The sequence below is a fragment of the Herpailurus yagouaroundi genome, unplaced genomic scaffold, assembly GCF_014898765.1.
Source record: "Herpailurus yagouaroundi ecotype Mexico unplaced genomic scaffold, PumYag 246, whole genome shotgun sequence".
NCBI classification, from domain to species: Eukaryota; Metazoa; Chordata; class Mammalia; order Carnivora; family Felidae; genus Herpailurus; species Herpailurus yagouaroundi.
In genome coordinates this window covers 8,524,551-8,543,328 of record NW_024412463.1, presented here as the reverse complement: position 1 = coordinate 8,543,328, position 18,778 = coordinate 8,524,551, and the positions used below count along the sequence as shown (strand labels likewise).

At 54.3% G+C, this 18,778-nt stretch overlaps 1 long non-coding RNA gene across 1 annotated transcript in view; it reads left to right on the top strand.

The window, feature by feature from the left end:
- The window catches only part of LOC121019945 (uncharacterized), a 30,769-nt gene extending 12,647 nt beyond the window's left edge, over nt 1–18,122 (top strand). Inside the window, exon 4 of the long non-coding RNA XR_005785821.1 lies at nt 17,558–18,122. This is a non-coding gene — a long non-coding RNA (uncharacterized LOC121019945). The remainder of the gene's footprint in view (nt 1–17,557) is intronic.
- The last annotated feature ends 656 nt before the right edge of the window (nt 18,123–18,778 follow it).

Sequence of the window (18,778 nt, the reverse complement as noted above, 5' to 3'; positions counted from 1 at the left end):
TGGAGTTAAAAAAAAAAAAAAAAGAAAGAAAGAAAAACGAAAACTTACATCAATTAAGGAAAGGCTAGTTAGGACTAATCTGCTGGTAATCAGAACGTTAAACGACTCAGAATCCCTCCTTGCCCACCAATGCTTGATCCAGCTCGGGTTCTGCAGGAGAAAACTATTGGGTAATCAGAGTCTTGGGGCTGGGTGGTGGCTACCCACCCCAGACCCTGTTGAACCCCGAAGGCTAAAAGGTTGGAGGAAATGAATACATCTCTTTCTCAGCCCTGCAAAATCAAATGTGTCCTCCTGAAGGGGGATCCTTGGAGTTATTATATCTTTGCTCAGGAAAGGATGGTCCTCCGGAAGCTTTTGAGTTCCCTCTGTGATCCGACGGCTTCTTCTGGGTTGTGCACAATGGCTTCCCTGGTGAGGTGTGGACCACAGTGGTGTAATTCAGAGCCAAATCGTCTTCCTAGAGGCCCTGGATGTGTCAACAAAGTTGCTCTGCCTGGGACAGGTGGGGTTTTGCTGGTTTGTTTTGTTTTTGTCTTTGACTCAATATGGGGGAGCTTTGGAGAGGCATGACCTCTCATTAATTCTGGTTTCCCTTTTGAGCTTGTCTACCAGGCTTTCCCTCCTGGTGCTCCCTTCTTGGTGTCTAAAGAGTCCTGCCTGTCTCTACAGCGGTTAGGCGGCCTGGTGGAACTCAACCTCATATCGCCCGCACCGTGCCCGCATACAGCTGTCAAATCCAGGGTATAGACCTTAGCAAGATTCCAGCCACCGCTTGTGCCATGTTGAGGTTTTTTTGTTTGTTTCTGCATCTTGGCTGGGGACATTCTAGAATGTTCCTGACCTGGCTTCTTGGCTGTGTCTCTCTTGCATCTTGTGTTCTTCGAGTTAGTTTGTGGCATTCAAGTACTGATTGGTCTAATCAAGTGGCATTGATTTGGCAAACCCCATACAAGGACACGTGTCTGTAGTCTAGCTGTGCCCCACTCTCACACTCTGCAGAGAAACTGAAAGCGTTTTACTGTCACAAGTGCCTGGCTGCCACCATCATGTGGAAATTAGTGTGGGACGCCGGACGGGCTGTTTGGAGCCGCCCAGCTCAAATCCTTCTCGCTCGGCCCCCGGTGAGGAGGGACGGCTCTAAAGGTTTTACTCACGTTGACCCACCTGCTTTATTCGTTTCAATTAGCGCAGCCTCCCTGACGGCGTAAGGAACATAAAGACATCGTTCAAGTGGTTTTTCAAGGCACACTGGGGAAAAAAAAAAAAATCAGGAATATGTGGGTGCTGGTGAATGCCCTTTCAATGGAGACGAATGCCAGCTGTCAGCAACGAGGTGGATTATGATTCTTTAGGGTTCATAAGAAAGTACTCCGTTTTTCAGAAGGAGTGCTCTATGCCTGTAATGGAGATGGCAGCCGCGAGCTGATCCACTAATACAGATACACGGAGATTGCCTGCGTTATTAACAAATGTGCGTTACATAATACGTATTTTTGGACTGGAGTCTGCATTAGTAATGCACTTTCTTTGCAAGATGCATTTTAATCAGCAAATGAACATTGAACAAAACACTGCATTTTAGAGCCCCAGTCCTGTACGGTTACAAATACATTTCGGTACGCATTCCGCACGGGCTCCTGGAGCAGCAGGACCGCACTGAAATACTGTTCCATCTCGCGCTTAGGGCCGAGGTCGAGCAAATGGATCTGGGCAGAAAATGCTGTTTAAAATGCATTACGTGCATGACTTTAAAAAGTGCTTGCTGCAGAGTGAATTTCAAAAAGGAGCAAGCCAGTGATGAACGACCTCGTGTTGTTAGCAGGCTAAGGAGCGAGGGGCTCTGTCTGTCTGCCGGTAAATAAAGTGTGGTCATATGTCACCTTCGCGCTCTGCCGGAGGGAGGCTCCTCAACCTGTCGGACAGGAAAGCGCGGTTCCCAGCCCATCAGAGCATCATACAATAAGGTTCTGATTGGGATGAATTGCGGAGAACATTGTCTTCAGCCCCTTAAAGGATTGTCCTGTGGAACGGGCACTGAGATGTATTTTATGTGGCTCCAGAGGGCAAAATTATAAGCTATGGGTAGTAGTTACAACAGGCAGATTTCAGCTCAACCCCAGGAAGAATATTCTAACAATTAGGGCCCTGAAATGGAACGGCTGTTAGGAAGCAGTTGGCTCTTTGTCAGAAGCGGTGTTAAATCAAAGGACAGATGAGCACATATTGGAGATGTTTTCCATGGGACTCATGAGCCGGGCAGAGTTGGAACTTGATGCGTGCCAAAGTTCTTTTCAACTCGGATTCTGATTCCATGAGAGGCATTTGGAGACCTTGGGAGAGGGGCTGGGGGCTCTACTGATGGACATGCCCTTCCGAGTCTGCTTCTATTTTAGAAGCATTTGAAAGTGCGTGCGGCTCAGTGACAGGAAGGAATGTTCGGGTGGCAGTTTCGGGACATGAGCAAACAGGTGTATGCGATGGAAGCGGCTGTCCGCTGTGCACAGCTTTCATAGCCGGGTCCGGGCTCTGAGGCGCTTGGCTCCACAACTCACTTGTGGAGCAAAGAAATGAGTGAAGTCTATTAACTGTACTCCTCCTCTGCCTCCCAGAGCCGTCCCGGAAATTAGGAATGAAATTGACTCTTCAGCCATGAGGAGTTGAGTCACTTCCGTGAGCGGGATGCTGTCGCAGGCACCGGGGGGGGGGGGGGCGGGGGGACAGTAGTAATCGAGGATGAGCTGCGGTCTCACCCCCCCCGACATGCGTGCAGCGCGAGGTGCCCCCAAATTCTAAAAAGGGGGCTGCCAACAGGTGCCGAAATAACAAATCCTACACGAGGTACATAAGCTGCTGAGGGAAGAGGCTGAGGAAGTGTTTATGCGAGCAGAGGGGGGAGTTCATCTGGTGGGTTTCTGAAAAAGGTGGGTTTTTTTTTTTTTTTTTTTTTCCCCTCTCGTCTGACTTTGGAGATTTTCTTGTTTTTTAAGAAGCCGTGAGAGGCTTGCTCTCAGTCCATCTGTTCTGTGTGCCTACCGTGCACGAGCTGTCGCTCTGGGGGAGACCGAGATGGAGTACGGGGGTTCTCAAAAGGCTTGACAGGCTATTGTCACGGGTCCCCTAGACACCAACACAGCTTCCGAGATGAGACATGAGGTAAAAGATTGGTTCTGTTCTGCCAGGGGAGCGGGTATAGTCACGCTTGAACGTATTGTGTGGTTTTTTTTTTTGGTTTTTTTTTGTTGTTTTTTTTTTTTTGTTGTTGGACAACCGTTGGAAAGGACTGCTTGTCAAGATGGAGAGCTTTACAAACTTTCTTTTGGGTAGAAATGAATTCAGGGAGTTTAAAGTATCCCCCACCCCTGCCCCGTGGCAGTGAGCCGCAGAGGCTCAGGCCCGCTGAGAATCTGGTGCTGCCCCTCCCACCTGGCCCCCAAAGAGGTCTGGGTACAGTACAGAAGCATTTGGCTCAGGTCTCTGGGGCGCTGTTTTGCTGTGATTCAGACTGCAGTGGTATCGACGGGCTCTCACCAGTAGAAACTGTGACAGCCCCAAGCTCCTGATCTTGTGATTTGGGGGGAATGCCATCTGGAGCTTCAAGCAAATGATAACCTTCTTTCTGACCCGTCGGGCTCGTGCCCGGGCCATCGTCGGGGTTATGGCACCCTATGTATGTCCTTTGTGTTTACAGGGAGCCAGGATCAGAAGTGAACCCTGTTCCCATGTACAGAGCCGTTAGGAGGTGTCTTCCCAGAGTGGCCTTGCCGTCCCTTGGGTTTGTGCTCTACCAAGGTTCTCCCGCCAATCCAACACCCACCCACCAACCTCCCTGCCCACCCTCCTCCGCCACAGGAGCGATTTCTAGGCTCCTGATCCAACGGGAAGGGTCCGGAAGCTCCCTCATGGAGACAGAGCATAAGCTTGGGCCTGCAGGTTCTTGTTGGTCATGGTGCCTGCCTTGCCCTGCTTTGGCCCTAGCTCTCCGCTTCCATATGGTCCCTGGTTCGCACTCTGGACTCTGGCCATCTGCCTGGCCTTCGTCCCGTCGAAATCGGGTCGGGTTCTGCCCATCTGCCCACCCCCAACTGACACTGTAGCTCGTCTGGTTCTTTCCCACGGCTGGCTGACACCTCAGTGTCCCGAGTCGCCCGCAGTCCGGGTGGTTCTAGTCTCAGACGTGCCCCCTGCCCTGCACAGCAGGCCCGTCCTGTGGCTGGTGGGCTGCTGCTTGCAGAGGACTGGGCCACCCGGAACGTCCTCCGGTGCCTGGTTTCACCTGGCCACCCCACCTCTTCCTCCAGCCAGCAGCCCTGACACGGAGCCTCGACGTTGTTTTCTCCCGTCCGCCGAGACTCTGACTCACCCCTGCAGACTTGGTGGGGGAGTGAGCAAGCGAGCAGCGAGCCCAGAGGGGAGAAGCTCTTAGTTGGTGTCGTGGTTCAGGCTCACGCTCATAGAAGCCCTTTCCGCTCGAGCTCTTCAAAATATGATTAGACCAATTTTACACATCTAGTCACTGAGGCTCTGGCAGATTGGGACTGTTTCTCTACGTGCGAAGTGAAGTGGGGAATTGAGGCAATTATCTTCAGGCAAATGGCTCTGGGCTCTGTAATCAGGCCGTCCTGGTAACGGGGGGAATCAGCCTCATTCACTGTAGCGCTGCTTTGAGTTCAAGAGGATTCGAGGCATTGTTTGTTGTTTGAGCCGGGCTTTGTTTCTCCAAAAGGCGGTCGGTCGGTCGGTCTGGTGAAGATGCATCCGGCCCGCACAGGTGTCGGGGTGTGTGGCTCCCTTTGGTTTTGCGGGGCGCTGTGGCCCAGGCGGACGTGGGGGAGAGTGATGCGGCGCTGCATGCAATCAACAGCGCCCACCTCCGCTTCCGGTGGGGGCGGCCCTGGGTTCGCCTTGTCTTTTCTCCCCGGCCCTTCCCTCCTCCCGAGACGCGCGGCCCCGGCGATCTCCAGGCCCGTCCCCGTGCGGGGACCGTACAGATTCCAGCGGGGCCCACGGTTGGGACACCACGCCGCACGTGCTAAAGGCAATGTCCTGAAACTCGGGAGAATAACACAGCAGAAGTGAGCAAAATCAGAAATGAAAACTCCTAGCCCGGCCGTGGCTTCTCCCCCTTCCACTCATGGTTTTGGCTGCACAGCATTGTCCGTTGGGAGTTTTTCCCTTTGCTGGTCTAGACGCGGCCTCACGGCCAGCCGTCTCTTCCCTCACGGAACGAGAGAGAGAAGACTCGTGTTTTTCCAACGCGCAGGGGTCTCTTTTGCTTCGAGGCCAGTGCAGCCTTCAATCCCGATTGCCCTTGAGAACAGTCCTTGTCATTAGGAAGCTAACCGGCAGGGAACCCGGGCCGCGTGGGGCCTGCTGGGTGACACGGGGCGCAGGGCCCTGGCCAGGGAGCCCGGCCGGAAGATCCGTGTCCGTCCGCCTCTCGCATCTCCCTCACCCACACTCGTGCTTAGAGTCCGACAAGAGGATGTCATTAATAAACACGCCAGCAAGGAGACAGTGGGGCTTGAGATGGCCGTGGGAAAACACAGAGGAAGCAGAAAGGTGTTTTGTTTTTCTTTTTTCCGATTGTCGGAAACCTTCATCTTTGTCGCTTTGAAATTTCCTGATGTTGCTCAATTAGTTAAACCTAAAACTTCCTGTCCACACTTGAGATAAGAGGGTTTTGAAAAACATCCAGCCAGACTATTGTGGCATAATGTGGCTTGTGTATTTTTTTTTTTTTTAAGCTGATAGCTAGTTTATTCCTGCTCCGTTTGTTAGATCGTAACATCTTTCCCCAGTGTTTTGCTGTGATTGGTTTACAGCCTTAATGATCATCGTTTTATACTGTGTTTTAAGATCTGCTGGGGCAAATGCCTTCTTACGGCATACTATCTCAGAACCCTCTGATCGTTTTGCCCATTTATTTTCCTCTAGAATTTAAGAACCATTTTTATCAAGTTCTGTAATGACCTTGGTGATATTTTGACTGGAATTGCATTCAGTCTATAAATTAAGTTGGGGAAGACTGTCATCTTTTCTGCATTTAGCCTTAGGCCCCAGTATGACCTCACTCTTCATTTACTTGAGTTTCTGTCTCTCTCATTAAGGATTTGTGTTTTCTTGACGTGATTCTGGTACATCACATGTAGAGTCTGAGATGTGAAAATATATCCTGTATCTCCCAAGCATTTGCTACTTGTGTTGCCATTGTGAAAGGGTTCTCTTTTTTTATTATATTTTCGGGCTGTTTATTATGTGTTTATAGGGACAGTATTGATTTGGGGGCGTTTTTCTCAGATTCGGCGACTTTTAGAATTGGTTGGTTTATGAGGCAGCCAGCAGCCTGCTCAAGCAAACCCTCAGTGAAGGGTGCAGAGGATTTTGTCGAAGGGATTCCTGCGTGAGGGAGAGAGGTGAAGTCAGTGATCCTTCCTTCCTTCCTTCCTTCCTTCCTTCCTTCCTTCCTTCCTTCCAAGATTTTAAGGAATCTCTACACCCAAAGTGGGGCTTGAACTCCCACCCCAAGATCAAGAATCCCACGCTTCCTGACTGAGCCAGCCAGGGCCCCCCCCCCCCAGACTGTTCTTGATAATGGAATCTGCATAAGCTTCCTTCCTCTTAGTATTTCACTGTCCTCTCTTCTTGAATCACAATAGATAGTAATTTGAGTTTTTTGTTTTAAGATTTTTGAGAGTTTTTTAGGTTTTCTCAAAATGTTTTCATTTCATTTTTTTTAAACGATTTTACTGAACATTAAAAAAAAATAAGTTGGCAACCCCAGGTTGGCAGCTCACATTTCTTTGAAATTTTAGCATTGTCTGAAATCTCTAAATCAGGAACTTCCAGCCCATGTCCTCTTGGACTGTATAGTTTATAATATTTGGTCATTCTGGGCTTTTTTTTTTTTTAAAAGGTCTTTTAAAACGTGTATTATTTTTGAGAGAGAGAGGGAGGGAGGGAGGGAGGGGCAGGCTCCCGAAGCAGGCTCCAGGCTCTGAGCTGTCAGCACAGAGCCCGATGCGGGGCTCGAAGCCAGGAACCGCGAGATCATGACCTGAGCCAAAGTCAGGCGCTCAACCGACTGAGCCACCCAGGCGCCCCTGGGCTTCTGTTTTTATTTAAAAATAAATTTGGTGTATTCTTCTGATTAGTCATGTCATTTCGTCAGGTTGATGTTTTAGGTCTTCTCACCCTCCCTAGTGCCTCTCCGTGCTCTCTGATGGCAGAGTAGAGTCCTTACTCCTTTACTAAAGAGGGGACGGGATGGGGACATCCTCATGGTGTTTCTTTTTTTAAAGGGGTTTTCTCTCAGTGTCCTTTCTTTGACAGTATTTAGGTGACTTTTAAGAGGAAACAAGGTGGCATCTCCTGAGAGGGCCCCAACAGAGAGGCGGAGAGGGGTAAGAGGTGAGAAACCAGACTGGGGACCAGATGGCCCTGGATGTGCGTCTTGTACCCCTTTGCTTCATAGCTGACCAGTGGCATTAACCTGTCTGGCTTTCTGTCTCCTCAATTGCAAAAATGGCCTTTTAAAGGTCCCCAAACCCCTGCCTTCCAGGGTTACAGAGAGGATCAATGAGGAAAGAGAGAGAGAGTGCCTAGCAGTGGTCTGTAACGAGCAGAGTCCGAACCAGTCATTTGACTGGTGGCAGCTGTCACTGACGGTGGTGGCCGGGATGATGGTGGTGGTAAAGGTGGTGGCAAAGGCCAGTAGGCAGGAGAGCGATGGTAAAGATGGGAAGGAGCCCAGTGAGAAAGCACCTGCTGGAAAGTTGGAGAGGCCAGTCACATCGGGTTTAGTCCGTATACGTTTCCAGTTCCCCTGTGGTGGCTTCTGTACCTGGTTTGAGGTCCAGAAAGGCACCGAGGACCCGCTACGGACGCGCTGGGCACCAGGAATATGCTGGTGAGCTGGATCAGACTCGTTCTCTCCACGTGGTGCATTCAGTGGGGGATCTGGAAATAATGAATCATCATATTAAGGAGAGTGTTGTTGCAGCCCAAGCTAAGGGCACTGGAAAAGAAACGTGTTTTCTTTTTTCAGAGTGTACGGGAGAGGAAGCTGTCCTAGATTTGGGCATGTCAGGGAATACTTCCCTGAGAAAATGATATGTGCACACTTGAGCCGTGAACTGAAGGATGAGCATGTGGCGGCGGGGGGGGGGGGGGGTGCAGTTCCAGGGCAGGAATAGCGTGTCCGCGGGCCCTCTGCTGGGAGGGACCGAACGCGTGAGGGGAACCTACAGAAGGTCAGCGCGAACACGGGGTACAGAGTGAAGTGAGTCTGGGGGGTGGAGGGGGGCCGCCATGTCGGGCCTCTGGCCCGCCAGGACGACGTGTAGTCTTGTGTGTTGAACGCCCTTAGGATGGTGGGAAACCCTTGTCCTGATGGCTGGGAGGCGCCACAGTCAAGCCGTCTGTTTCAAAAAACTCTCTGGCCATGGGCTCGGGGGCTGGAATTTGAAGGAAGCTAGAGATGATGGGAGTAGTTGGGTCTACGGAAGGTCGATGGTTCTATAAATGCATAAAACGAGTGGTAGTGAGAGTGGCCTTGAGAGTCACTTGGGAAGTTGACTAGCAAGGCTTGGCAGCCGCACGGATTCAGGGAGTCCGCTGTGTGAGGAAGGATGCCTGGCCAGAAACAGAGGGAGGCCCGTGCCTTTCGCTGAAGGGGCAGGGGTGGGGAGCGGGGTGAGTTCTCTCCCTGCCTCGTTGAGTTAGAAGTGCGCCTCACGACCTGTGAGGAGGAATCCACCAGGCAGAAGGATGGGGCGGGTCTAGGGCCCGGGGGAGGCGCTGGAGTGGGAGCGGAGGAGTCTAGTGGGAAGGGCAGTTGAGTTTCCAGCCAGAGTCGTTGTGGATAGAAGCTGTCCGGTGCTGCGAGGGACTGGAGATCGAGTCGTAGCCCCTTGGTCGTTCAGGTGAGGAAACGGAGGCTCGGAGAAGGCGGCCCTGCTGGTTTGTGGCAGAAGCCCTCCTAGACTGGATTCTTCACCGTCCTGCTTCGGTCCCCGTGCGGCACACCGAGTGGAGTATCTTCACGTAGACGCGGAACGTGAACCGAGGGCTCGCATGTCCACCCCCTCGATAGCAGATCTATTTTTTGTTAGCATCCAAACGGACAGCTCACAGCTTCGCCTTCTCCTCCTGATCACTTTAGAACTGACATTCGGCCGGCTCCTTATTAAAGAAGGAGCAAAGCAAGAGCTGGCTGGGAGTGGCTTCAAAGCTCGAACTAGAACTGTACCATGCCCTTAATTCTCAAGCCTGGCAAGGCCCACACGGCAGCCGGGAAGGACTCGGCAAGGCTAAAGCTAAGATCATTTGGCGACACTCTTTTCCTGCTGCTTATTCAAAAATGCGGCCAAGTCCCAGAGCACCGGTTATTACTTAAAGCTGGTCCCCAGAATATGGGGATTACGTACAAGAAAGGCACATCCGTCGTTCTCAGGACCCTTTTTCAAGATGCCTCCTCGGTGACACCGGTGAGGTGTCAGCAGCTTCTCCTGGCTGTTACTTTAAAAAAAAAAAAAATGCAGTGTTCAATTACACGTGGAGCGTGTGGGTTCGGCGTATCATAAATAAGTTAATAATACAGACTGGGGCTAGGCCAGCGTCGGCTTTAATGGCCCCCACCAGCCATGGTCTCCATACTCCACCTCTCAAATTCCCCCAAGGCTACCAGCTTCACGTAGAAAAATGCCTTGTTGCAAAAGACCCAAGTCGCGTCTCTGTCACTTGGCAGAGTCAGCTTGGAGGCCCTTGGTTGGTTCACCCAGGATCTCCCTTGTTCTTTCCAGTCGTCACCCTGTCATCTCTGGTCCCGGTAGGAGACCGTTGACGGTCACTTCCCAATTGATGTCCACTTTGGCTTATTTCCACTCGGTCCCCTGTCCTGGCACATTCTTCTGCGCACACGTTTACAGGGGTTTCTCTAGGGTCAATCTTAAGCGGTAGGACTGGTAGGTCACAGGTACACACGGAGCTTTGACTCAGTTTTCCCTTTAGTACAAGACTGCCAGTCTGTCCCCACCAGCAGTGTGTGTCTGTCCTCACACCACCCAGTTGCTCTGGCCAAGAGAGCAGTGACACCAGGTCTGTGGCCAGACCCCCTCCAATTTGGAGCCAGATCCTGGGCCGTTTTCCTGAGGGCCATGACCTTGGCGGTTGAACTTCAGTGAGATAGATTTCCCAGACCTGCCACCAAGGGAGGTGGGGGGAGACCTCACCGAGGGAAACGAGGCGAGAGGCGGCCGAACAGGCTCTGCGCCCAGTTTCTTCGGGTTCTTACGAAGGGGACGGAGTTCTCTGAGACACAGCATCGACACACCGCTCTTGCCGGTGTCCCCTCGGGAACTCTAAGCAGTGCTCTGATCACGTGATCGTTTTGAACCTGCTTGGTAGGCGTCCTCCCCGGATCCCTGATCTAGACAGTGTAGATTGGGAATGACCACGATTGAAAGAATGCTCTCCAGCCAGCCTTTGAGATCGAGGACCCTGTCCCCCGCCCTCCTTCCTGCCCGGCTCATTGCCGGCATAGACGAGGTAGTCACAGCGCATAACCAGACTTCCCTTATGATTTGTCATCCAACACGGACATTTTTGAGTGTGAAAAGCCGCGGTAACTGGAGGGGGTGCTGGGGTGACAGGGGTTAACCAGGGCTTTCCTGAAAACCGAGTTGTAGGGGCGTCCTAGCTTTTCTGAATAGTGATATTAGTATTGTTATTGATATGATAACATTGTTACATATATACGTAAAATTAATGACATTAACATTGATGTTACTTTTAGCATGTTTAAAAGAGTAACTTCCCGTCTCCAACTAGTTTTATTTTTTAAAAAAAATTTTTTTTTCAACGTTTATTTATTTTTGGGACAGAGAGAGACAGAGCATGAACGGGGGAGGAGCAGAGAGAGAGGGAGACACAGAATCGGAAACAGGCTCCAGGCTCCGAGCCATCAATCAGCCCAGAGCCTGACGCGGGGCTCGAACTCACGGACCGCGAGATGGTGACCTGGCTGAAGTCGGACGCTTAACCGACTGCGCCACCCAGGCGCCCCTCCAACTAGTTTTGAAATAGGCTTCTCTCCGAAGAGAGAGAGGTCTGCCGTGAGAGCCCCTGTTAGTTAAACTGGTTGAACTCTCTGCATGAACAGGGAAATTTGCCCAACTGTGTTTCCGAAGTCATGGCGGAAACGCAAGGAAAACTGGAACTTTCTCTGAGACCTTTCCTGGGGGTTTCTGACCGGAGAGCCGAGGGAAGTGACCACACGGTTGTTGGGGGCTTGGTTCGGCATCAGCGGCCAGGACTCTGGGCCCCTCCTCCCCGCTCCCCTCCCCCCCTCCCCAACCCACGCGCTCCATGCGCAGGGCCCAGTGTACCCTCTCTAGCAGGGCCATTGGAAGTGCCCAACACGTGGCTTGCCTGGAACAGAGAAGGTGGGAGGTGGCCTGGAGTGTGGAGGGAGTGGCCATTTTTAGGCAGAGAATGTAGGCAAAAACTTTCTGAGTTCAACAGTACTATAGAACTTAGAAAAAAATCTATAGACCTTTAGAAGTATTGAGATTCTTGCTCAAACTTCAGTTGATTCCATACCAGCTAGATGCTTTTTGCCTTATTCCCATTCTATAGCTACGCTTCACGGTGTTCTTTAAATCAACCTGCTGTATTTATGTAAATGAATTTAGTTTTAAAGGAAAATTATTCCAATATCACTTGGCTCCTGGCTAAGAATTTTTTAAACGCGCAAGGAGATAAATGCATAGCTCTTAAAATGGACAGCGTTGGCTCTTGGCCCCTTGGAATCCCCTCGGCACCGCCTTCGTCCGGGGCGGCCCTGTCTTCCCCGCAGCACGCGGTGAGGGGCTGAGTCCATTCATCCACCGGGGAGAATCCCCGACTGGACCCTGGCGAAGATAGCATGACAGGTGGACTTCCTGTCTTGTGTGGCGTATTCTTGCCAACAGACATTTACCATCGAGGGGGACGGAGGAGATTTCGACCCTGGTACCTAGGAAGGCAACTCCTGGCTGAGGAGGTGGTGGGAAGGAAGAATTCTGCTTCCAACCCGCTGAAGCCTGTTGAGCTCCGACGGGACTGAATTGCTTGGGGCATATTTTCTTTCCATGACATTTGCCTTCTAATAATAAATCGACAGATGTAGCAGATGTAGTTGTCTTGATCTGCCTTTACCATGACATTTGCCGTCACCTCACGTGTTTTTGTTTGCAGACGCAGCCAAGAAGCAGGCTTATCGGTGAGGCTTTAACCCATGCCCTTGGCCTCCGCAGAGCTCTGTCCCAAACAACGGGAGCGCGAGCCCAGGCCCCTTCCACTTCCTGCCGACGTGCCTCGCAGGGGCCCACCCACTCCCCCGCTTTGTGCTGAGGCCTTTTCTCTCACGAGGGGCTTTTCCGGGGATTTGGGACCGCGGGGCGGGGGGGCGGTGGCTCTTTTCTCCCATCATGTGCTTGGTTCTTGAGTGGATGCCAGGAAATGCCAGAAAAGAGCCTGTGCCTAAAAGTACAGATCCAGAAGTGGGGTAGGATACGCTTTTCAGACAGGTCAGAGGCAAAAGCAAAACTAGGCTAATACGTACACGATAAAAGGAACACGTTCGAGGCACGCGTGTGATACACCGGAGATTTGTGGCTCCGCTCCTTTGGCACAGAAGGTGGGCGAGGGCGGGGGAGAAAGGCCGTCCAGTGGATGCGGTTCCCGGCTGCGTCTTGCTTGGGTTGGCTCATTGTGTGTTTGTAAGTCCTAAATTTAAAAAGTATGTGTTGAGACGGTCTCCATGGGTCAATGGAATGGGACAGTTGAAATGAATCCAGGGCATGCGGGGAGGGGACCCGTTGTCTCCCGGCCGAGGACGTGGTTTTCGGGCCAGGCTGTGACCGGCCGGCGCACCGGGGCTCCGCTCCCCGCCCGCCCTTTCTTTCATACCAAGTGAGAAGTGTTCCTGGCACGTGCTAGGTTCTCAGCAGTTTGTTGCGGTTTTTTCCACACATGTGTTGTGAATATGTGTTGGGTATTTTTGAACGTCGCATTCAAATTTTGTTGCGTTTTGGTGGACTCTTTTCTCACGTGCGTACTTTTAAACTTGTCAGCCTGTCGTTACGGAGGTTTCCAAGCGTGCGCAGGTGGAGGTGAGACCCCGGGGCCCCGCACGGCTGCGGTAGCCTGTCAGCGACTGCTGCCTCCTTCACCCCTCCGTTGTCTTTGGGTGTCTTTTTAAGGCCTGGTCCGGAAATCCTACCGTTGCACCAGCTCTTTCTGGACTCTTCTGGGGTCTGGAAGCCAGTGTTTTCCCCACAAGGAGAGCAAGTCAGGTAGCTGAGCCTGCTCCCCGCCCCCCCCCCCAACCCCCGAGGCACTCCATCCCTGCACGGATCTAGGGCACCCTCGCGAGGGGAGGAGACGCCAACCCCTGGAGCCCCAGGAACCTCCTGGAGCCACCGCCCCTCTCCTGGGTCCCCCGGTAGAGGCCCCCACATTGGTCGCTGGACACTTTTCCGATTCCCAAAGTAGCGCAGACCCATTTTTGGTGACCAGGCAAATCCCGGCTCTGCTCTTTCTAAAAGAATGCACATTTGGAACATACAGAGCCCAAATCAGTGTGATGTCAGTTGTCACTGTCCGTGTGGAAAGATTTTGCCACGGCCAGCTGCCGGGCCTCTTCGCGCTGTATTAATAGCAGGGCCGTGGGGCCCGATGGGGTCGGAAGCCAGGGAGAGGGGAGGGACAGCTGTGGCGGACATCACACCATGCTCCAGGCATGTGCTCCCGTGTCACGGGCACACAGATGGCCCACACCTTGCCCTGCCGCTCAAAGCCCCCCCAGGCCTGTGCCTGTCTTCTCCTTGTAGGGTCAGGAATGGGCTCCGGCGGACGGTGCACTTGACAGAGGAGCCAAATTAAGATGGGCACGATTGGAACAGAGGGTTCGGGTGGCCCCGTGTTGTTCTGGGTCAACTTACGCTTTTACTGGAAGCACAGGCATGTGCCGGCCGAACGAGGCGGTGGTATTTAAACAGCTGGGGGTATTGGGTTCTATATGCCAAGGCTGGACAGATATTTTTAAATGTCACAGGCCAAATGGAACCTCCGCTGGCACCGGCCAGAGGGGCGGGGGGATTTGGAGGACACCGCACCACCGTGGCTGGATATGGTCCGGAGAGCCGGGGGGAGGATTAGTGCCTGGGAAGAAGCCCAGCGCGTGAGGTTCAGCGACGACAGAGCGGGAGGGTCATTTGAGTAAGCCGTAGGCGCCTGGCGGGTGGGGTCAGGGGCAGGTTGACATGTGTGGAAACGCCAAGGACTCATCTGGAGCTGGGAGGTCAGCAGGGTGGAGCCCCGGAGCTCACAGGGGAACGGGCCGGGGAATCAACCCTGTGGTCAAGGTTCCTGGCTTTGGTGTCCTACAGAACTGAGCGCTGACCTCAGCACCCCAGTGCCCGCCCTACTCCCTTGGGGCAACTCATTGATCTGCCCGGGTGGCTTTCCCCCCGAGTCGGAGGGAAGGGACCAGGGCTCCTGGAGGATTAAGCTGGACGAGTTAGCTACCTGACGCTCAGGAGCAAGCCCCTAAATGGTGGCCGCTGTTGTTACTAGCAAACGCGAATCTGTGGAAAACCGCCACCGTGGAATGGCTTGGAAACCGCCCTCCAGGCCCATCCCACCCGGAGACATGTTGTGTTTCAACCGCACAGAGTATTGTCTTTGACGTCGGAGTTCTGGTAGCCGCCAATGTTTGGATATCGGGAGATGCTACCAAAACTTTTGGAGAGTTGACTTCTCCCGGCCTGTGGGAGCCTCGGGTCGGCCAGGACTCGTCCGCCGGCAGCCGTAACCGAGGGGCGGCTGCCCCCTGTCGGCGAGCTGCAGACCACGCCGGGCGCCACCTGGCCCCATCACTCACCTCTGAGCAGGGCCTGGCCTCTGTAGGCATTTGCACTTGCTGTCTCTGCAGTCAAGTGCAGCTATTATTATCTCAGAAGGGGCGAGGGCCATCAGAATTAGCCACTGACTTGCTGGCTGGGGCCTCCTTGACTTTGCCCTGACATTGGTCTTGGGAGACCTGGGCTCATGGAAGAGCACTGGGTGGCCCGGCCTGGGACGGGGGAAGCAAAGGAAGGGGCGGCGGGCTTTCACGAAGGCCCCTGCCAGGCCCCCGGAGGCAGCTCGCTGCCCGCTTTTCTCCCCGTGGCCCCTTAGTAACCTGAGCAGAAACACAACAGGGTCAGGGCAGTTACTGCGGCAATGCCAACGCCCTTGTGGCCCTGGGCCTCTTGGTCACGAGGATGGGGCTTGGGAAGGCTCGAGGGGGCCAGGGTGGGTCTGGAACCTGGATGTGGCTTCTTAGCGCCGGGAAGGAAGGCTAAGGTGGCGTTCGGTGGGGGTGGGGGAGGGGGAGTCTTGGGGCCCTCAAGTTCATCCCTGTTGCTGCACAGAATCTCTTGCTTGTCCTGTGCGGTTCAGACTCCCTCTTCCTTGTCCAGGCCCCTGGGAGGACCCCGTGGCACCAGTGACCCAGCTGGGCCTCCGGGGCCACCTGTATGAGGGCTTGGGGGACCCTCCTCTTCTGAGGAGTCTTCCCTGTGTACACACAGCCAGGCTCAGACTGGGAGAAGCCCTTCCTCCTGGTCTGTGTTCTCCTTCGCTGGACTTCCTCTTTCCCAGATGTTTGGGAAATACGCTGATTTCATCTTCACGGCGGTTTTACAGGGAACCTGGGGTTCAGGGAGGTCAAATAACTTGTGCAAGGCCATCCAGCCGGACAGTAGTGGAGCCTGGGTCTGAACTCCAGAGTCCACCTTCTAAACCACTGCCTTTGAATGCTGCTTGGGAGATATGGGGGTGCTCCAGGGAGGAGTCTGGGATGACGCTTGGGCTGAGGCAGGAGCCCTCCCTGGGGCCAGTTGGGGGTAGGCCCTGGGTCGCGGAGAGCGGGCCATGGGCTCCAGGGACAGAGGGACGCCAGCCCGGCTGCAGGAGTTGAGAGGGAGGCGAGCGGGGGTGGGTGAGGGCGTGTGGAGTGCCGAGGAGTCTGAGCCGTGGTCTGAATCCACATCTTCTGATGCTTTTTTCTGCTACCACATGGAAGAGGGGTTGGCAGAGGCAGAGGAGTGGCTGGGAGACCAGCTGGTCTCGAGGAGGCCCGGCTGGACCCGCCAGTGGTCACGATGAGTATGTTTGCGATGCATTTGGGAGGCTCGCGGCCCCGCCCTGTGGATGTGCCACAGGTCAAAGGTCACTCTAATTTGACCAGGGTCTGAGCTGGGTTAGCTGGGGCCTGCTTCCTGAGGTGGCCCAATCTGGGGAAGGCTTTCCCTCTGAGGCCTCTCTCTCTCTCTGGTTCCTTCCAGCCTGGAGCGGACATGGCCTCAGGGCAAGGCAGCCTTGGAGAGCCGATGGGTGTGGGTGGTAGAGGGGATGTCATGCTTAGGAAGACCAGCCACAGGCCGGACAGACACCAGTGTGTGTGTGGTGACCCGATTTCCAGCAGTGCCTTCCCTCTCACCAGCACTTCTGGAAGGAGCAGTAGGACCTGTTGATACGGTGTCATAGGAGTTTTCTGATTGTAACTTTCTGGCGGACAGTGAGCCTTGAGAGGTCTGTGCCTGAAGCCCCTCTTCAGGCCCATGATGAAAATGGGCAGCTGGATTGGGTGTGTGGGTGGCCCGTGCTCCCTGTGGGTGCACCGTGAAGGGGTCTTGTGGACACCCCTAGGTTCTCCTGCAGCCCCGCCCTTGTCCTCTCTTTGGGTGAGGGACGTTTCTGGGGGCTCAGGGGGTGGCACAAAGTGCCCCAGTCCCTCACCACTAGGTGGCGCAGCTGCAGTGATGATGTTGACGGGGCTTTTCGATGCCCCTTTCTCAGGAGAATCCCTGGGTAGGGGTTCCTGTGGTCCCCTTGGCCCTGGACGCTTCCAGGACCTGCTCTGGACCTGGCCGTGTGGTCTCGGGTAAGTGACGGCACCTGCGTGGCTTTCCGGAACGACAGTTGGGTCCGGAGATGATGGGTTTCCACCAGCGCAGTCATTTCGCGGTGCATGAGGCCCCAGGTCCAACCGCCTCATTCCCTCTGTTCCCCAGCCTCTGTCCCTGCTCTGCGGCGTCATCGGGACCGCCGTGGTCCTGTCTCCTTCCTAAAGGCTTCCGTGAGCTTGACTTCTTGCGGTCTGCTCTTACCGGCCAAGGCTCTGAAGTCAACTCTGAGCCGGCGATTGGCCCAAGGTCCCACCAGAAGGCCTTGGAGATCGTGACTCCCAGCCGATCTCGTTAAGCACCGGGTCTCTCTCATCAGAAGAGGGGCCACACTTCCAGAACCATTACTGCTTCTCTCAAGTCCACAACGGACAACAGTCCGAAGATGGCCCCTCAATAGGGGTTGCGCTGACGGCTGTTCTTTGGAAGAGCGACATCAAGCTGAAGAGCCACCCGAGTGTGGCCGTGGGGTGTCGTCGTGTGTGTGCACGCGTGTCTGTGCGTCTGGTTCGTTCGCCCTGTTAACCCTTCCTTGCCCCTCTTCTCATCCTTTCCGTCCCCAGCCTCTTTGCTCTCGGCTGTCCTCGGAGCCTCCAGCAGCCGTGTCCCCGCTAAAGCTCTGGCAGCACTGTGTGTCGATGCTCCTTGAAGCTTCAGCCTCTTCTTGATGGGAGTTTAACCTTTGCTCTGAAGCGAGGTTTTGCTAAGAGACACGGGTCTGTACAAACGAGGTGAGATCAGCCTTCGCCTCTTACCAGAACCGTTGTTCGGAAGGGTTTCTGTGCCTCATTGTCTGCAGATGTCACTTGGGAGTTGAGTCCTTTTGAGCTTTGAGGAACGGCCCAGCAAGGGGGCCCCTCCCAAACACCTTGCCCGAGCTTACTTTGGGTTCATCCCCGGGCTTCTTGAAGATTAATTCACGGTGGCGGCTCCCCGCACCCCCCCCCCCCCCCCGCAACAGCCACCTGAGCTGAGAGGACTTTTACCCTGTCGGGTTACCGCCGAGCTGTATCAGGTGAAAGCGGGAACCTCCAGACCATCTGTTGTTAAAGAAAAATTAATAACGGAACACGTATAGAGCAAACACTTTGTACTGCTGCATAATAAATGTGGAATGCAGTGACCTTGGTTGAGGTAGCCACGGGCTTGCTGCCCACTCCCTGCTCGTCTGGGGCGCCAGGCGGTTAGGTTTGTAGTCTTCTGCCCTTCTGCCCTCCCCCCACCCCCCCCCCCCCCGCCCAGGGAGGAGAACTCGGGAGCCCCAAGCCCCCGACAGGGCCCCTGTCCTGGCCACGCGGGGATGTCCTCTTCCAGCTCTGGCCACATTCAGAATTTTCTGTCTGCTCTGCGCCACGGCGAACATTCCAGGCGACACGTCCACTCCCGCTGGCGTTTCTCATCCGCCAGCGCCATCGGGCCAGAACCTCCGGAGGCTGTCGGCCCCAGAGGAGGACACGAGAGGGTGCAGGCCGAGGGCAGAAGGCAGGCGGCGCTCCCGCGGTCTCCCACGGCTGAGAAGGACCAGCCTCGTGCTCGGCTCAGGAGCCAGCTGACAGCCCCTTTCTGATTTGCAGCTTTTGTTCAGAACTGGGTGGGGGGCCCCCCCCCATCGTCGTAGCACTAGAGTTAGGCAGTCGTTCACAGACTCTTCTCCTGGGGCCCCATGCACAACAGCACCATGGCGCGTGGCTGCCACTCAAACCAAGGTAGCGACAGAACCTTCGGGGAGAAGCCTTCAGAAGATGAAATGTTGAGGCCGGCTGTCAGCGCGTGAGGCCACGACA